Below are 17,459 nucleotides of genomic sequence, written 5' to 3' on the forward strand. Positions count from 1 at the left end.
AAGTTATGTGCCCAGTGACATACTTAATATCTCAGGCGCGAACGTACATAAATTACAGTAAATTTCAAAGTAATTTGAGGTCATCATTGGCTACCCTATCTGAAGCGAATTATGAGCAAAAAGCATTAAGCATTTGCTCACTCTTAAAGGGGTCCCGTAGGAAAGCTGAATTTGAGGTTCGCACAGTTAAAGATAAATTCTCTTCGCCCTGGTGGAATGATCGATGATTAATCGCTCGCGAGCATATAGAAGAAGAAAGGCCGCCTGGAAGAAATTATTACATAAGCAATGCCTTAAAAATTGGTCAGTCTATAAATTCGCTGCAGGTACATTTAAACGTACTGTGTCGAGAGCAAAAGATGAATATGACATTGAGTATTTTGATTTTCTTGCCAAACCCAACAACAGACGCGCTCTATTTGGCTTTCTCAGATATAAGAAAATGATTCCGTTGCCTGTAAACGTAGAATCTACAGTTCTATCCCCACACGGCATGATGAAGTCATTGGAGATTATTGCTAAAGGGGCTTCAGCATCGCTTTTCCTCTAATGTTCCTCCCCCTACGTTGATTTCCGCTATAGATGAAGATTTTAAGGAGATATTTGCAATTAAATTGTCAAATGCATTGCGGAAAATTTCAAATGCCGCTTTAGGCCCTGATGGAGTCACTTCGGCCATATTATAAATAGTATGCAAAGAGTCCCAATAAGGCCTACTAAACATCATAAATTACTCTGTCAGAGAAGCTTGGATTCCACCAGAATCGAAAATTGCAAATGTTATACCATTACCTAAAAAACCGGGAGAGGATTATACCTTAGACAACATCAGGCCAATTGCCCTATCATCAAATTTGACAAAGTTGATAGAAAGAGCCTTACATGTTCGCGTTATGAATATTATAAATAAGACAATGATTCTAAGCCCATGTCAAAGTGGATTCAGGCCTGGGTGCTCTATATGGCAGGCACACATTGACCTAGAAAGTCGTATACAACTTGCACGACTCCAAGGCCAGTATGTGGCATTGGTTACACTTGATATCACCAAGGCATACGATAACGTTGAACTTGGATATTGGTAAGCCGGCTGCGAGAACTTAAATTCCCCAAATAATTACAAGCTTGGATTACGCAATTTTTAAGAGGCAGACAATTTTATTGCCTTCAGAACGGCTTTTCTTCGAGTACATATAATTAGGCAAAAGAAGGTCCCCAGGGGGCAGTGCTATCTGCAGTATTATTTAATATAGTGCCGAGCTCCATCCCATCTAAAGAGGACGTGCATACTTACGTGTATGGGGACGACATAGCATTCTTCTCATCGGCAGAGGACATTCACACACTTTATGAAAACATGCAAAAGTATTTGTTCTAGAACATTGGCTAAATTCAATTCGTCTGGCTCTAAACGTGAACAAATGATCATTGCTTGTATTTCCTCTGAAGGACCCAGTGCATATACATCTGTCGTACCAGCTCGCTATCATTCCACAAGTAGATGCTATCAAGTATCTTGAGTTATACAGGGTGTTTCAGCGAACACTTTTCAAATTTATTTAAGGTTACCTGTGGGAATAGCCCAATTCTAGTTAATGAGCTGGTCTACTCGAAGAGGCGGACAGTACTTGAACAAAAAATTGAAATGCATAATCGACTAATTAACAAGAATTCACTAATGAAGTTTTTAACTAATTACCTGATGGCCCATATTGCAATTTACAAATTGTAGCCGTGGAGTTCGCAAGGCGGATCCACTTGGAATTAATTCTCAGGATGACACCAGTTTCGAGATGTTAATTCCCGAATTTTGCGGAGAAATGCATTGGCGTTCCCGTTAATTTTGTGCTTCAATGCATAAAGCGACGTTTTCTTAAGAAACTTATATGAAGTGCTCGGCTAACACGTGTCAAACATGATTGGTTCTTTTGTGTTACGTCATAGGCAAGTAGCCTATATATATAGTTGGTTCTTAAAGGTTGTCGTGCGTTAGCTCCTGGGCCGTCTCCGTCACTCTGTCACCCGCTACAACAGAAACTAACTGGAACGCCAATGCGTTTTTCCGCAAAGTTCGGGAATTAATATGTCGAAACTGGTGTCATCCCGAGAATTAGTTCCAAGTGGATCCGCCTTGCGAACTCCACGGCTACAATTTGTAAATTGCAATATGGGCCATCAGGTAATTAGTTAAAAACTTAGAGAATTTTTGTTAATTATTCGATTATGCATTTCAATTTCTTGTGTAAGTAATGTCCGCCTCTTCGAGTAGACCAGCTCATGAACTAGAATTGTGCTATCTGCCACAGGCAACTTTTAAGAATTTTTGAAAGTGTTCGCTGAAACAACCTGTATGTGATAGCTCTCTTTCGTAGCGTACGCACATAGATTACATTGCAGCAAAGGGCGTTCGAGCGGTGGGGTTATTACGTAGGCTGAGCAACAGTAGATGAAGGATACGCAGGGCCACCTTGTTGTCAATCTACCGTATGTACATACGGTCTTGGAATCCGGTTGTGTATTATACTCTGGGGCACCTGCCTATAAGCTTCGCGCTCTTGTTCTTTTAGAAAAGCAGGCATTAAGACTTTGTTTATAGAGCTACCTAAATTTTATATAGAGAAGCAAGAATCCCTTCTCTTATAACTCGGTTTCGCGTACTTGCCGTACAAACATTTTTAAGGGCGTACGAATCACCAATAAGAGGTTGCCAAACAGTGTTCATTTCTGAGCCTACAGTATGTTTTTCGATGGCCTCGATTTCATACACCTCAAGTTATTCTTGTTCAAAGTCAGGATCCTGATAATGCCGTGCAGTGAACCGCGGCTATGAACGCTGTGGCTCGTATACGCTATAGTCTATGAGGACGGAGTGGCGCCGGCCGAAAACAAGACGCCGCTGTTGTTGCCCTTCGACGAACATGCCGAAGACGCTCAATATAGTCAATAATGATAATATATATAAACTCACTATAGCAGACGCACCATAGTCACACTGGCTTCCATCTTCACAGTCGTGGAAGGGCTCTTATTATTATTATTTTTTTTCAATTACGTTTGGATAGCGTGATGCCTGTCACCGACTTGCGATAGCGCTGCAGCGGATTATAGTAATGTGCCAGAAGTTCACTGTGAGTCAGCGCTATTACAAAAATCGGGTTTTATGTCTACCTTAACGCGTTCCGAAATCCTAGTTTTAATGCAAAAGCATTATTTGACTCATGAGGAGGAAAATCAGGCGTTGTCAGCGTTGGCGCGACCACGATGGTCCAAAAAGTCAATGAGCCGAAGTGAGCCAATCGAGGCAGTTGATGACGTCAACTAAGATAAATATAATTAAGGCAAAGTTATTAAGGTACAGTGAATGAAGGCGAAGTTAATTAAGGCATGTTTAATTAAGATAGAGTTCATTACGGTACTCAAAGCCACGACCTTTGGTATAAATTCAGGCGATGTTCATTAGGGCACAGTTAATTAAGATATAGTTAATTAGGGTTCAAGTTTCAATTAACTATACCTTAATCAACTTCACCTTAATTAACATCAAAGGTGGTGGGTTCGACTCCCACCAACGGTCGTGGGTAGGAGTGCCTTAATTATCTCTATCCTAATTAACTGTGCCTTAATTAACACTAAAGCTCGTGGGTTCTACTCCCAGCAAAGGTTGAGGGTCGATCCGACTCCCACCAAAGGTCGTGGGTTCGAGTACCTTAATTAAGTCTGCTTTAATTAACTTCACCTTAATTAACACCGCAGGTCTTGGGTTCGACTTCTACCAATGTTCGCGGGTTCGACTGTCGTAATAAACTCTGCCTTAATCAAACCTGCCTTTGTTAACTTCGCCTTAATTCACTCTGCCTTAACTCACTCCGTGCCAGAGGAAGCAACGACTTCGAGCATCTCCGATCACATGCTGCTGCCTTGCCAGCACCAGCCGTTTTTATTCGTGCTCTTTGACGACATGCATGACGTAACAGACTGGCTAACAGAACCGAAATCAAAGCAAAACTGCACAACAACACAACATTCACCTTCCCTTAAAAAAAAAAAAAGAAACGAACACTTCACAGAGGCAGTCTAAGAGTTCTCTCAGCCATGCGGGAGGTCGGCGAACTCTAGGTTCTGACTGTGCTGTACCACCCCGGGATGTCGATGGAGACTATACATGATGCTGCTCTCCCCCTTGCTTGTCCTCTGCTTGCTGTGTACGTTCTGTGGTGTCGGGAAGGCCAAGGTGCTCGGCTGGCATAGTTCGAGGCTGGGGAACAACATCAATGCTGGCATACCAATTACCAACCACAGGAGCTGTTGTTGTCAACGTTGATCACCCTTGAAGACCTGTGTAAGGTACTTTAGACAGTCTCGCAGCATTCCATGTGCTGTTGTCTTCCAAGGTAAAAGCACTACTTCCCTTTTTACCCGCTATCTTCGGGGGTTCGCTGTAGGACAAATCGCCTTTCCTGGAAACATGAGGATTTTTCACCCTCACGAAGTCACCCCTACGGAACGTTGGCGCCTCTCTTTCGATCTGTGTATACTCCTTGCTGCTCTTTTGTTTATCTCTTACCCTCTTCCGTAAGTGGGCAATTTCTGGTGCCGGCTTGTGGAAAAAAGTTGTACACCCAAGGGCAGAGCCCTCTGGGCACACATACAAAATCAACGCCTTACACTCCATAACGACACTGACATACCCACACGACTTGGTAACTGCGTTTCCAGGGATACTTCCCCCGACCTAACACTCACACACAGAATCCAGCACGCCAACTGGACTAACTTACAAATCAACCTCGGCAGCGATCATTACATCATCCAAACAACCTTACTGTTCCGCCACAAAGTCCTCGCACCAAAGCCCCTCAATCTCACTAAATGGGACCAGTTCCGCGATGCAAGGCAAATGTCCGCCCCTTCCGACATTGCCGACATCACGGAATGGGTCCAACAACTCCACGCCGATACACAGGCACACACCACAACCCTCCCTCTTGACACACCGCTCCCCACAGTCGATGCCAGGCTCCTACACATGTGGGAAGCCAAGGCATCTCTCCTGAAACGCTGGAAAAAGCGCCGCCGCAATCGAAGGTTGAGACTTAGAATTGCTCAGCTCGATCTCCAAATTCAAACATATGCCACCCAGCTGACTAACCAACAGTGGGGCCAAATATGCGATAGCATGCACGGTCAGCTTGGTAGTAAGCGGACGTGGCAACTATTACGACACAGATCCCACCACCTCACGCACACAACACAACCATCATATAAGCAAACTCTTACACGCTCACAAAGACACCTTAAAGGGACTCTTTGCTGAGCTTCAAGAAAAACACCTTCCCCCCGCACGTCGTTTCTCCATTCCCCACTACATCGGCATACCTAATCCGGACCTTGCTACACCAATCACAGAAGCCGAGGTGCGCCACGCGTTGGCTAACCTCCGCACGACCTCCGCTCCTGGCCCCGACCAGATAAATAACAAAATTCTCCGAAACCTGGACGACAATTCTGTCAAGGCACTCACAACATACTTCAACCACTGCTTCGACACTGGCACCCTTCCATCCTCGTGGAAGGATGCCAGAGTCATCTTTATTCCCAAACCCCACAAACCTGTAAACACGTCAAGCCTCAGACCAATCTCACTCACCTCATGCATTGGCAAAACTTTCGAACACATTATCCTCAACCACCTCAATAAATATATTGAGGACAACAACCTCTTTCCACCACAGATGGTGGGATTCCGCCGCTCCCTGTCGTGCCAGGACGTTATGCTTCGCTTGAAGCACGACATCTTGACACCCAACCCTACTCACGACACACAAGCAATTCTGGGTCTTGACCTTCATGGCGCTTTTAATAATGTGGATCATTGCGTCATACTTCGGGAGCTAAACCTTCTTGGGGTAGGCGAAAGGATCCACAATTACATTGCCGCATTCCTCTCCAACCGCACCGCGACAATATTTATTGGCGCGGAGCAATCCCCTACCTATCACCTTGGGAGCTTTGGCACGCCCCAGGGGTCCGTGCTATCTCCCCTGCTCTTCAATTTCGCCATGCTCCACCTTGCACGCTCCCTTAAGACCATCCCAGGGCTGAACTTCTCCCTATACGCGGACGACATCACCCTCTGGATCACAGGTGGCTCAGACGGTGAGATTCAAGACGTACTGCAGGCCGCCGCCGATAAGGTGGAGGCCATAGCGGGACGCATGGGTCTCGTCTGTTCCCTCGAGAAATCTGAAATCCTTCTCCTTCCTGCCCACACCGACAACCGTAGACACACTCCCGACATCCACATCCTCCTCGGCAACAAACATTGTCCCCAGGGTAGACAAGCTCAGGGTTCTCGGTCTGCATATTCAGAGCAATCGACACAACACGCACACCCTCCAGACACTCCAATCCACCGTCGACAACACTCTCAGACTGCTCGGCCGCGTGTCCAACCGACACGGCGGTCTGCGGGAAAATGATCTTCTCCGACTAATACACGCCTTTGTCATCACAAAGGTAACTTACACACTCCCATACTTATACCTTCTCAGAAAGGAGACTGACAAGGTCAACACCCTCCTTCGCAAAATCTATAAATTCGCCCTAGGCCTCCCACTACGCACGTCCACAGAACGGCTCATGCAGACCGGTACCTTCAACACACTCGACGAGCTCGTCGAAGCCCATCTCACCTCCCAACAAACCCGCCTTTCCAAATCGAAAACCGGACGACACATTCTCAACTCCTTAGGCATTTCTCCACCATCTCTCACTCACCCCAAACACACCATTCCACACCACATACAGGCGAATTTACACATTCCACCACTCCCTAAAAACATGCACCCTATACATCACATCCCACACAGGAGGCAAAGGGCCAAGGCCCTACACAGAAAATTCTCCAATTCAACCGACGTGCTCTATGTCGACGCCGCCGAATATAGCACTGGCTCCAAATATGCCCTCTCAGTAATAAATTCGCACGGCCAGTTAGCTACGGCCGCCTCTGTCTATGCTTCTTCTCCGGAGGAGGCGGAGGAGGCGGCCATAGCCCTGGCTTTCGCTATTCCAAATTCCTCAGTCATTGTCAGCGACTCAAAAACAGCCATCAGCAATTTCGGAGCGGGCAGGGTGTCAAGACAAGCCCTTTCCCTAACCCTCTCTCGCCCTCCCACACAAGACGTAGGCCTGATTTGTACCCCAGCACACGCGGGTCTCGCCGGCAACGAGGTGGCTCACGCCAGCGCCCGAGGATTAACGGACCGGGCGCGGGCATTAGGTGAGTCGCAAATCGTTGCTTTCGAGAGGCCGTTTTCCGCGGGAGATCGCCTTCTCACATTCCACATCTGTGCACATTATACACTCGATCGTCTCACATTTCCTCCCTTGGCACGTAATTCTCCACGTAAACGCGAGATCCTCTGGCGGCAGCTACAGACTCGCACCTTTCCCTCCCCTCACTTTCTACACGTCATTCACCCTTCTCTCTACCCTTCCCCGGCCTGCCGCTTCTGCTCAGCGGCCAAGGCCAATCTCGACCACATAATGTGGGGATGCCCTCAACACTCATTGCCCCCTCCCCTTAATAATTTAATTACTAGTGAGGAGCAGTGGGGGGCTGCCTTGCGCAGCTCCAGGCCCGACGTTCAGGAGGCCATCCTGGGGTGGGCTGAGAGGGTAGCGGAGGACTACCTCGAGTAGACCCCTTCCCCCCTCTACCCCGCTGCCCCTTTCCTTGTAAAAAGGATAAATAAAGTTGTTACTACTACTACTGTCGCAGTTTCACCCGAAAGGCGAAACATCAATTGCGATAGCAAAAAAGTAGATAGCTATATGGAGCAAGGATAGTAGTTTTATCAGCTGTATAAACTTGGACATGCAGTAGCACCGGCAACACACAGAACTGTTGTCGACACCGTCGGCGTTTTGCCCGCGTTCACATCAAACGCGCGCGGCGTTGGTGACTGTTGCCGGTGCCTCTGGGGGCGGCTCGGAAGTTTTCGACGAGATCAGAACGGGACACTCGTCGAGCAGCGTCGGAAGTCTTTACCGCCTGCTCGCCTCACAACGTTTTATTGCGATAGCAATTATATGGACACTCCAAAGCAGATTTCTGCCGTCGGCGTCGCCGTCGCCGTCGCCGTGAGGTTCCGTATGACGTCAATGGAGATGACATCGTCGCCGCGCGCCGCCGAACGCTGTATGTGCGAGTGAAAGGGCGCGAGGGACGCGCGCTTTCACGGGGAGTGAACGCACGGCGGAGAACAAACGAGCGTTCTGTGCCGTGCTCCCTTAAGGGCTGCAGAAGTAGGCGTCTCTTTCCTCCTTTACAATCACCATATATGTAGAGCAAACGCGCCTTCTTCTGACGCACGAAAGACAGTGGGGGGGGGGGGGGGGGGGGGAGGGGGGGGGAAGGGAGGGGACGTTTAGCTGCGGCACCAAGTGCCTATCAGAGGCTCCGCCAACAGTCACCAACGCCGCACGCATTTTGTGCGAACGCTGGCAAAACGCCGACGGCGTCGACAACAGTTCTGCGTGTTGCCGGTGTCCGTATAGCTCTCTACAAATTTGCTATCGCAATTAATGCTTCGCCTTTCAGGTGAAACTGCGACAACTTTTTATATAAATAGGCATTTGGTGCCGCAGCTAAACGTCGCTTCCCCTCCTCCCCCCCCCCCCCCCCCACGTTCTTTCGCGCGTCGGAAGAAGTCGCGTTTGCTTTATATATGTGGTGATTGTAAAGGAGGAAAGAGACACTTAATTCTGCAGCCCTTCCGCCGTGAGTTCGCTCCCCGTGAAAGCGCGCGCCCCTCGCGCCCTTTCACTCGCACATACAGCATACGGCGCGCTGAGCCGTGCTCCCTCAAGGGCTGCAGAAGATAGCGCCAACCTTTCCCTTTCCCTCAAGAACCACTTATCCCCGGCGACGATTTCATCGCCATTGACGTCATACGGAACCTCAGAGCGACGGCGACGGTGACGCCGACGGCAGAAATCCGCTTTGGAGTGTCCATATAATTGCTATCGCAATAAAAAGCTGGCCTTTGGGATAAGCCCACTATGTCCAACATGGTGCGTGGAGCGCGTCCATGCAAGAGTACAGCTGGTGGAACGCTCGTTGTTGCATGTGAGTTGCTGCGATAAACAGCAAGGTACTCCAATACTGCTGTCTCAATAGGTCGATGTTCCAAAACTGCAAGCTGCACGTAGTCTTTCAAGACCCTATTGAAACGTTCCACCTGTTCGGTATACATCGAGGATGACAAAGGAGTGCTTAATTCCGCGCTTTCGAAGAAAATCCTCGAAACGGGTGGACTTCAGTTGCGGTCCATGATCTGTTAATATCTCATCTGGGTACCCCTCTCTTCTGAAGACTGCTGTCAGAAATCCTATGACAGTATTAGATGTCACACTTGAAACAAAGGATACCTCGGGCCACTTCGAATAAAGGTCAACTAGCGTTATTGCAAACTTGCAGCTCTCCTTAGCCTTGTAAAAGGACCGACAATGTCAAGCGCTAGTTTCTGCCAAGCACGCTCAGGTAGCGGAATGGGTTCCAGTGGTGTTACCTCGGGCTTCGCTGACTGATCTGCCGCTTGACAGACACTGCAAGACGAGATTGCCTGCTCTACTTGTTTGTCGAGTCCTGGCCACCAATACTGGCTGCGAAGCGTCTGCTTTGTGCGCACCTTGGTGACCTTCATGCGCCGTCTCCACGGGCGTTGTTGTCAATGCAACTGGTATAATTACCAGGCGTTCATCCTGCAAATTGTCCGTAATTGCGGCTCATCCCGCACGTAGAAAAAGGGCCGCAACTCGAGCTGAAGACTGCATTTCGCCGGCCACCTAGCTGTGACGTAAGTCATCACCTGATGTAGCAGCAAGTCGGATTGAACAGCTTCGTGAAGTTGTGCCTTTGTGATGCAGGTGGTAACAAGCGACACAACTTCTTCCTCTTGTTCTTGTACGCTTGACAGAGGCAATCGTGATAGCGCATCCGCCACCTTGTTATCACTTCCACGGTGATATAGCACCTCAAGTACAGAAGACGTGCTGACCATCTTGCAATTCGAGTAGATCGGCGACCTGTGCCCCGGGATGAGAGGAGAGTAACCAGAGCCTGATGGTCGGTTCTTAGCTCGAACTGCCTTCTCCACAGAAAAACATGTCAGTGTTCACACGCCCATACGCATGCGAGCGCCTGGGCGGTATTCTGTGAGAGTCTACCTAGTGGACTGTACATTTCGGCTGTCGCTGATTGGCTGCTGCTTGACGTGCAGGAAGGAGACTGGCTGGCACCTTCCTGCACATCAAGCAGCAGCCAATCAGCGACAGCCGAAATGGACAGTCCACTAGGTAGACTCTTACAGAATACCGCCCCTTTTCTCCTACTGAGTACTTGCGCTCCGCTTGCGACTGCGTTCGAGACGCGAAGGTAACGGTTCGGAGATCATTTCCCTACCTTTGCTGTAGCACTGCTCCCAGACCGAAGTCGGAAGCATCTGTCGTCACTACCGGAAGTGGGGAGGTGTTGAACATATCTGCACGGCCTTGCATGTTGCGAGTAGCTGCTTCACCGCACGGAAGCTTTGAGCAGCCTTGTCGTCCCAGGAAAAAGAAACTCCTTGACGAAGTAACAGGCGAAGAGGCTCTACGACGTCAGCAAAATGGGAAATGAACTTCATAATAACTGACAAGTCCCAGGAACTAACGTAGCTCTGTCATGTTCGTGGGCGCTGGAGCATGAACAACAGCTTCAACCTTCGATTTCAAGGGTGACAAGCCGTTGTGGCTGACGACATGCCCCAAGAATGTCAGTTCTTGCACATTGAACAAGCACTTGTCATAAATCCACAGGCCAGCCGCTGAGATGCGCTGAAGAACATCATGAAGGTTCACTTTACCGTAGACGATGATATCGTCTATGTAGCGAAGTACGCCCCTGCAGCCCCTCAGGATTGAAGTCATCTTCTGAAAAGCGGTTGTTGCAGAGGCGAGGCCGAAGCACACTCGACGGAACCGAAAAAGACCATCGTGCGTAATGAATGCGGTCAGATCACGGCTTTCAGTCGTTAATTCCAGTTGATGGTAAGCTGATGCCAAGTCAATTTTTGAAAAGTGTGTTGCCCCTGCTAGTTCATGTAGAAAGTCTTCACTATGTGGAAGAGGGAATCCGTCAACGATGATAGCTTTGTTGGCCTCACGGAGGCCCACACAAAGCCGAATGCTGCCGTTCTTTTGGACCACTACCACTGGAGATACCCTTGAGAAGCATCCACCTTCTCGATTATACCTGCTTGCTCAAGCCGCTGTACTTCCGCAGAAACTTGCTCCCGAAAGGCCAGAGGAAGTCGACGTAACTTAGCGGCCACTGGAGTCACATCCAGCTTGCGGTTGATGTGATGGGCAAAACCTTTTACTAGTTCCGTCTCGTCCGAGAACAAATGGCTGAATTTCTCGCGAAATTCCACAGGTAGATCAGAGACGGCACTTTTCGTTTGCAGGCATTTCAACTCATCCCCATGTATGTGTAAGTCCAGGTTGCATATGGCGTGCAATCCAATTACTGCGGTTCGCAGGCATTTCAACTCAGCCCCATGTATGTGTAAGTCCAGGTTGCATATGGCGTCCAATCCAATTACTGCGGTTCCCTGCTGTACAACATACAAGAGAACAGAGACAGTGCTCTGCTTGTAAGCAACGGTAGCAGGAAAACAGCCATTCACCGTGATCTTGCTGTTAGAGTAATCCAATAAAACGACAACAGGTGGTAGCAATTGCCTTCATACCTTGAAAATGCTTCATGTAAGTGTCCTCCGTTATTATGGATACTGAAGACCCTCCATCCAATAAACAGTTGAAAGGAACGCCTTCAACTTGCAGTTAGATGTAAATACTGCGGCGCGAAACGCCGGTCACATGTAGCAGCGTGACCCGATGCTCAGCATCCTCTCAGTCGCGATACGCGCTGCACGGCGTCCTCTTGCGGTTTCCATACGCGTTGCTCGGTGTTCTCTTGCCGCACGCTCTCTTTAAATTGCGAACTGCGGCATATAATCTGAAAGTGGCCTACCTTTCTGCACTTTGAGCATTGCTTATTTTGGGCCTTGCAATTCGGCGAATTTGCTAAATGCCGAGTAGACCCGCAGCGGTAGCAACGACGCTGTGCAGACGCCGGCTGCCTTTGCTGACACTTCTGCGGCGAAGGCACAGACTCTTTACGGCGACCGTCACACAAATTGGCCTGAATGTCGTACGTATTTCACTTCCTCCGCTGCGCCGCACTCTCGAAGGCTCTTCAAGGTTGCTTCATAATGCTCTGCTATCGTAATTGCCCCACCCAAGGTCAGCGTTGCGCCTTCGAGAAGGAAGCGTTCACGAAACCTATCCGATGCGATACCGGAAATGAGCTGGTCGCGGACAGCTATGTCAGAAGGTCCCTCGAACCAACGCCTCCTCTAGAAAGATGCCTGCGGCGTCGCTCGCTCACCCATTGTAGCCGTCGTGCCTTGAGTTGCGGTCGGTTGTCGAGCGATGGCGCCAGCATCTACCCTATCTCCGCAGGGTGTGTTGGGGTGGTGCGGTGTCACGGCGGTAGCGGCGTCGGCGGCCATGCGGTGGTGTGCGCATGCGCGCATGTGTGTTGCAAGCGATCACCGCTACGATCGCTAGCTTCTACCTCGAGTGGAAAGGAGGAAAAGGGGAAAGGTAAGGGCAGCAGGTTTTTGGCGCACGCGGCAGGCATCTTTCTAGAGGAGGCGTTGCTCGAACCAACGCTTATATATATATATATATATATATATATATATATATATATATATATATATATATATATATATATATATATATAAACACGTTGCTCGAACTCAGTTCTTTGTTAGTTCGCGTAAATTAGCAATGTAGGTATCTGTATATAGGCTCACCCGGATTGTGTATTCTCTTTTTGAGGCGGTGGCGTTCGACAAGCACGTTCGTTATGGTTGAGACAACGCCTCCTATATTATTGCGATAGCAATTATATGGACACTCAAAAGCAGATTTCTGCCGTCGGCGTCGCCGTCGCCGTCGCCGTCGCCGTCGCCGTGAGGTTCCGTATGACGTCAATGGAGATGAAATCGTGGCCGCGCGCCGCCGAACGCTGTATGTGCGAGTGAAAGGGCGCGAGGGACGCGCTCTTTCACGGGGAGTGAACGCACGGCGGAGAACAAACGCGCGTTCTGCGCCGTGCTTCCTTAAGGGCTGCAGAAGTAGGCGTCTCTTTCCTCCTTTACAATCACCATATATGTAGAGCAAACGCGCCTTCTTCCGATGCGCGAGAGGCCGTGGGGGAGGGGGGGAAGGGGGAGGGAAGGGAGGCGACGTTTAGCTGCGGCACCAAGTGCCTATTTATATCAGAGGCTCCGGCAACAGTCACCAACGCCGCACGCATTTTGAGCGAACGCGGGCAAAATGCCGACGGCGTCGACAACAGTTCGGCGCGTTGCCGGTGCTGCTGCATGTCCAAGTTTATACAGCTGATAAAGCTAATATCATTACTCCGTATATCTCTCTACAAATTTGCTATCGCAATTGATGCTTCACCTTTCAGGTGAAACTGCGACAACTTTTTTATTTAGGTTGCGTTGGTTGAGAACAGGTGGTCACAAATGCGCACAGCGTCTTGGAACGCATCTTCCGTCGTTGTAATTTGACTTGTAGAAGTAGTACCCTGACCTGTAACTGGCACCGTGGTAGTAGTAGAAGGGTCGTTCGTCGACGCGTTGCGGAATTTACGTTGCCCCTCGACGCCAAGCGACCGCCGAGACGCAGCAAACTCGGTGGCACCCGACGCTTCCACGTAGGTAGAAAACAGTTCCTTCCACTGTTTCCATGGTATGGGTGGCTGCCCAGGGGTTTCCGGAAATGCAGGCGGAGGCGTAAGTCCCGAGAAACTCACTATAAGGTTTAGCTCGTCGCCAAATATGTTGTATCGTAGGTAAGTAAAAGCGGCCACTCCGTGCCAGACGAAGCAACGACTCCGAGCATCTCCGATCACATATGCTGCTGCCTCATAGAATAAAGGCCTTGCCAGCACCAGCCGTTTTTATTCGTGCTCTTTGACGTCATGCATGACGTAACAGACTGGCTAACAGAACCGAAATCAAAACTGAACTGCACAACAGTTACGACGCTCGCTTTGGGACCGGGGGTACGCGGGTTCGAATCCCGCCTCCGCGAGAAAGTTTATTCTATTTTGTTTCTTGGTAGTAAGGAATCCTCCCACCTAGGGTGAACCGGGTCCTGACTCGGATTACCGTTTCGGAAAATAAAAGTTTATTTCTCTCTCTCTCTTTCTTGGTAGTTTCTTGATACGCACTACAAATTACGGCCGGCTTAAACAGCTTCGCTGTTAAAAAGGCGGATTAAAATTGTTCTACTTAGCTCTGTCCTGCATTACAGGAACGCCAATGCATTTCTTGACAAGTTTGGGAGGAATATCTTGAAAGTGGTGCTAATATCAGAACTAAAAGCCAGCCGCTAACGCTTTTGGAGCACGTAAACCAGTCACGACGTCATGACGCAGAAAGTGGTGACGTAGGAGCAGAACATCAGACCGTTTTGACACTCGCTCGATCGTCTTCCGTGGATGTAGCACCATAGCGGACGTCTGAGCGAACCGGACAGAGGTCGCCATGTTCTGCTCCCACTTGGCCACCTTCTACGCGTGCACCTTACGTGAAACCAAACCGAAACTGCTTTGTAAAAGGGCTGTTAAATTACCTAGGGCGCTCTGAGGCTTGCCACGTTTTTTTTATAGCGTTTTGATGTCGGATACCTTTATTTAACGCGACAAAAGAGTAAATATATAACGAGAAGTTGAAAGTGTCATCTGAGTACCACTTCAAATGAACAAACTTTTAATGCATGCATTTGATTATCCCTAATGGCTCATACCCACTGTAGGTCAACAATTTGGTAACATTGAAAGTAAATGGTAGGGATAATTACAGCAGAAGAAAGGAAAAATAGCAACACAAGAAATAGTATTTTATTTGGCCTTGAATGAAACAGAAAATTGTGTTCTTTTCAGTTAAGCACATCGTGGGCTCAGTGCAGCTGAGCGCACGCAGCCGCATCGGCAGCACGACACACGATTCGAGAATATGGCGAGCCGCAACAAGAACAAGCCCCGGCTGTCGCAGCGCGCCAAGCAGGAGCGTCGCAAGGACATGAGTGAGATCCAGGAGAAGATGTTCTCCGTCGTGGTTCCGGTGATCGCCACCTTCGCCATGCTCGTGGTGCTCATCATCTACATCAAGACGAGGCCTCGCACCACCGACTTCTAAGCCCGCCTTGCCGCCTCGAGGTTCGACGCCGCTGCATACGTGAACGCTGCAAAACCGCGGTGGACATGCGCCCAGTTGTGCACCACAGCACGCTAAATCTACATCGTGCATGCGGAAACGTTGCACCACGACACAGAAATGGCACTTGTGCGTCCCCCGGCCACGCCTTCTGCAGCTTCACCGTGCTTACTAATAAATGCTGCTGCGACCCGTTTTAGCCGTGCTGCTATATAGTGTGCACACTGCAGTCGACAGTTGTTGTTGCCTCAAAACATGGCTCATCAGTTGTAGACTGCATCAAAGTTTGCATTGTAGGGCTCCCGCCTCCGTTAGGCAGCCGCCAAGCATTGCGTTTTATCGCAGTGGAACTTTTTAATAACAGTGCTCGTTCAGCTCTCGGGCTTCACATTTTCTTAGTGCCAAAAACAGGCCACGTCTAAGCGATTTCTCGGGCAGGTCGCCTCGGCTTTTCGCTGCCGGGCCGAAGTTGGCTGGTTGGTTTGCCGCTATGATATGAAGTGGGCATGAGCCATCATAGCGGCAAACCATTATCTTTCTAACTCATTCGATTCGCCACCAATCGGATGAGTTAGAAATATAATTAGTCGAATCTACAAAATAAAACTAACGAGAAACTTTGATAAGATGAAAAGTTTCTCGCTGTCCCGTGTTCTTGTCGAGAAAGGAGTTGGCGAAACGCTTTGGAAAACCTAACGCTGAATTGCGGGTTACTTGTGGCGTTAACCGGCAAGTGAACAAGGCGGGCCACAAATAAGATAGCATACTTGGGGCGAGAACATAGCTAATTTCTGGTCGCAGCGGTCTGCACTGCGTCTCTCGAGGAGAGCTCAACCATGACGGTGCCTTGACCTCGCAGAGTTCCTGGTCCTCGCCTTTTCTTGCGCTACACGACCCGTACCACGCGGTCGCGACAAGTCTATCAGTGGAGGGGGGGAGGCTCGTAGGGCGGCGCCCAGTATAGCGCGCGCAGTCACACACGCGCATTCCTATATATATATATATATATATATATATATATATATATATATATATATATATATATATATATATATATAACTATAGAAGAAGAGGAGGTTTAGAACATGTGAGAGGAGGGCTCGCGCCAGCGCTAATGTACACCAGTTGGTTCAATAAACCGCAGCCGACGGACGCCAGTCTCCAACATATTTATTGTGCCGAAACCCGGGAGACGACTGGCGTCCTGAGCCGACTACGCCGTCAGCGCGACGCCATTCGAAGCACCGCTACCCGTGTCATTGTACCGGTAGGGGGCCGGGCGCCAAGGACGTCTGGCAACACTGCCGTGCTAGAAAACCGTATAATGGCGAACGCATAATAACGAACGCACTTCTCACAGTTGCAACGCTGTGTGCGTGTCCCTGCTTGATACACCTGTCCGATACATGGTGTCAGAAGTGCAAATTGTCGCTAAGTATGAATTGACTGCCCCCTCCGGAACGCCTGGTGCTGTCTGAGAACGCCGCAGAGAACTAGAAATACTTCCATCAACGCATATAAATTTTCTTCAAGGCAACGGCATTCGACAAAGAGCGTTCGTCAGCACAAAAAGCAGCCATCTTCTTGCACGTCGCGGGACCAGACGCCATTCGAGGTATTTAACACCTTTTCACTATCGGAAGCACAGCGTGAGGACTATAACGCCATTGTCAAGGCATTCTAGGACTACTGCAGTCCCAAGACGAACGAAACTTACGAACGCTACGTGTTTCGCTCCCGCCAACAAGAAGGAGAGCCCTTCGAGCAGTTTCTGCGGGATGTGAAACTTAAGTCGAAGACATGCAACTTCGGTGACTTGCGAGATTCTTTGGTTCGAGACCAGCTTGTATGGGGCATATATGACAAGAAGCTCCGTGCCCGTCTCCTGCGGGAGAAGAATCTTACGCTAGAAACAACTGTAGAGTTCTGCAAAGGGGCGGAGGTGGCGGCGTTGCAAAACCGGACGCTCGAGAACCTGCTAGCAGCGAAGCGAACGTGCACCGGATTAACAGAACACTGGGAACTCCGGAGAGAAATGCAAATCGTGGACGGTGCAGATACTGCGGAAAGGTTCATCAGCCAAGAAGATGTCCAGCGTGGTGCAAGACT

At 49.3% G+C, this 17,459-nt stretch overlaps 1 protein-coding gene across 1 annotated transcript in view; it reads right to left on the minus strand.

Moving 5' to 3' along the window:
- LOC119443158 (SH2 domain-containing adapter protein D) overlaps window positions 1-14,061 on the minus strand; it is a 74,595-nt gene extending 60,534 nt beyond the window's left edge. Inside the window, exon 1 of the mRNA XM_049662614.1 lies at window positions 14,056-14,061. The gene's annotated coding sequence lies outside the window, so the exon portion shown is untranslated. The remainder of the gene's footprint in view (window positions 1-14,055) is intronic.
- Between the last annotated feature and the right edge of the window lie 3,398 nt (window positions 14,062-17,459).

This window comes from Dermacentor silvarum, chromosome 2, assembly GCF_013339745.2.
Source record: "Dermacentor silvarum isolate Dsil-2018 chromosome 2, BIME_Dsil_1.4, whole genome shotgun sequence".
In the NCBI taxonomy this organism is placed as follows: Eukaryota; Metazoa; Arthropoda; class Arachnida; order Ixodida; family Ixodidae; genus Dermacentor; species Dermacentor silvarum.